This window comes from Austrofundulus limnaeus, unplaced genomic scaffold, assembly GCF_001266775.1.
Source record: "Austrofundulus limnaeus strain Quisiro unplaced genomic scaffold, Austrofundulus_limnaeus-1.0 Scaffold62, whole genome shotgun sequence".
Classification (NCBI taxonomy): Eukaryota; Metazoa; Chordata; class Actinopteri; order Cyprinodontiformes; family Rivulidae; genus Austrofundulus; species Austrofundulus limnaeus.
Window position 1 is genome coordinate 2,059,096 of NW_013952464.1, and position 2,999 is coordinate 2,062,094.

General features: G+C 34.9%; 1 protein-coding gene across 2 annotated transcripts in view; it reads right to left on the reverse strand.

Annotated features, from left to right (window-relative positions):
- atxn7 (ataxin 7) overlaps positions 1-2,848 on the reverse strand; it is a 40,654-nt gene extending 37,806 nt beyond the window's left edge. Inside the window, exons 1-2 of one of the 2 annotated variants that reach the window (XM_014009870.1) lie at positions 2,680-2,847; positions 1,273-1,370 (exon numbers count right to left, since the gene is read on the reverse strand). The gene's annotated coding sequence lies outside the window, so the exon portion shown is untranslated. Of the gene's footprint in view, positions 1-1,272; positions 1,371-2,679 lie in introns of both variants that reach the window. The other variant, XM_014009869.1, reaches the window with a different exon arrangement.
- Positions 2,849-2,999: the final 151 nt, after the last annotated feature.

Below are 2,999 nucleotides of genomic sequence, written 5' to 3' on the forward strand. Positions count from 1 at the left end.
CTACCACAGCTACCATCAACAATGGCTAACTCCTGAATCTCTGCAGGGCGTGTCTCTACGGAGGTCCTTTTATACTGAGCACAGTACTATGACACGTCACGCAGTACAGCACGTCACAAGGTACTTCAAACGTGGAAGTATTTTTTAAACCCCTAGATGGCAGCACCAAGCCGTTTTTGACCAAATATTGACGATTTAAACTATTTTAGACGAAAATGTTAAATTTAGGTCAAAAATAGCAAGGTATTACCCTTAAGACACAATTTGGACAGTTTATTTGTTAAAAAAAGTTGATTTTGGGGTAATTTACACTTTAAAGGCAATGAGTTAATAAGAAACACCTGTCAGTCATATGTTCCAATAGTTTTGCTCACTTGAAAAATGAGTGAGTTCAGACAAAGGGAGGTATGTTCTGAGTTGTTTAACACATCTACATGTAAATACCAGGAAAAAAAGCTGACATTCTGAACTCTTGCCTCATGCTCATCTTTTGATCCTAAACCCAAATTTCTTTAGTGTACGACAAAAACAAGGGAATTTGACTTCATGTTCCAATACTTTTGGAAAGGACTGTATTTTCACATATTTGTAGGAAAAAATAAACATATGTAAAATAAGTGAAGAATAATACACATAAAGTTTGAAGCAATGTAGGATGAAGTTGTTTTTTAACAATAGAAAGGCTTTGTTTCTTTCAGAAAGACAAAATTAAACAACATTCTGTGAGTTTTATTGAAGAGCTCTGAAGTGAGAGAACCTGGGTGCTCAAACAGTATGTCTGCAGTGCAAACATGATACTGAAAAAAAATCTCTGCTACTTTATGTTACTAAATATTTAAGATATATAAGTTGTCATGAATAACTGAGCAGCTCTAATTCAGTGTCAAACAAGAATAGAGCAGCATTTTGCTTGTCAAACTGCAGCAAATGTTTTTTTCCTTCAAATTAAGAAGTTTAAAGGAGCAAAAGATAAACTTGCTTCATCCCAATTTTTTTTTTTTTACAAATACTTTTTTTCTGGGATAAGTTTTTGATGGGTTTAAAATTTAATTAACTCTAGTTAAATTATTTAAAAACTGTGCCATTTGGTAATTACATGTTACCTGACAATACAGCTTTTAAAAAAATAAAAGTATATAATTGGTGAAGCTGGAAAACAACATGACTGTTGAGGTTGAGTGTCTCTTACTACACTACTGCTGTGCTGAATGTCTAAGTTAAGTAACAATTAAATCTGGATGCACGTTTTAATGAAAAGCTTTCAGAYCTTACCTCAGCAAAATAAGAAACAAGAACTTATTTTTAACCCAATCAGCCGATCCTCATCAGTTTGGGTGGTTCCTGGCTGGCACACACACCGGAGAGGATGTCTGCAGACACACACAAACCAACACAAACACAACACACAAACAAGTAAAATGCATAATCAAGGCTGGAAATTAACTATTGCTTAGGCTGACTAAACATTGTGTTTGGGCAATTATAAACATGGTTTTTGATTGGGCAGGTACATTAAAGCAAATGTGGTACACTGTAGTTTTTACAGCCTCACACACACTGCTTTAAACATGTAGATGTGTAACTTAAAAAAAACTTGTTTACTTATTTCATTAAGGGCTTATTTACTACAGAATAGCTAAGTTATGTAGTTTTGCAGAAAAAAACTAATATATAAATTCCACAAAATACTAACCGTTGCTGCTGTTCTCCAACATATTAAGTGAATGTGTCAGCACTCACTCATTGTATTACAATGTTGATATTGTACAGCAACAAAACTAAAGAGCTCAATTTAATAAGTCAACTTAAGGAGCATAAATATGAACTTAAATTGTTTCATGCTAAAAAAAAAGCTATAACTTAAGTTTTGTCTCCTTTTTTAGTATGAATTAAATGAAAATATATCAAATTAATATTGTATCAACTAGCTAAAGAACTAATTTAAGTAGTGCTAGAGATAACATATTACTAACTAGTTGGATAATTTTGACAAATCAACACCTGCTCCTTTTTTTGTCAAGAACTGAAACATTTTGAAGTTTATTTTTAATTTTATTTAGGATTCACACATTTATTTTATCAAACAAAGTTTTCACATTTTACATGCCCCAGTGCATATAAGCCTACAGCTACAACACGATTTGTTATTAATTTTTCTGACTAGCCTGAAACTACAGCAGCACAAGAGTAAAACATCATCTGAACAATTGCAGATTCCATTAAAAACTCAACATGAACCCTATTAAGGCCTAAACTGTTATTTGCCTTCGCTCTGTCAAAGACCACATTTGCCAAAATAACGAAATGTTTTATCAAAAAACTCGAGTGCAACAAGAAACCTTGACAGCAAGCGGATAACTACCTACGCAATTAGCTAATGCTGCTCCAAACTTCTACCTCTCTAAGCATATTGTTTTAGCCTGAGTTATATTTTACAATCAGAAATACACCGTGGACGACATTAATTATAGGTTTATTGTTTTAAAACAAAACATTATGTCTTAAAGAAGCTGAGTCATAGAATAAGCTCCACTCTGTGACTGGTACGTTCACTACACAGCAGTAAAGGCTAACAGATTAGCCTACTAGCATGAGGGAGGAAGCTGGCTGAAGCCCGACAAACACAGCCCAAGTCAGTCATTTATTGCCGACGAGGAGCAACAACAACTCGACTCTTACCGTGGCTCTGGGTGCTGTAGGTCTAACTGTGACAGCGGGCTGATAGGTAACAACTAGATGCACAAGGTGAATGAGACACAGGACGGCTAGAGAGAAACAAATGCAGGGTTCAGCCTGTAAGGAGGTCTTCACCTGGCGCTTCCATGTCTGTTTACCAGACTGCATTCTGGGACATAGACGTAACTGCGTCATGACGCATAGAGATCACGCACAACGTCATTATTGTTGTTCACTGAGGGGAATCTATCTATCTATCTATCTATCTATCTATCTATCTATCTATCTATCTATCTATCTATCTATCTATCTATCTATCTATC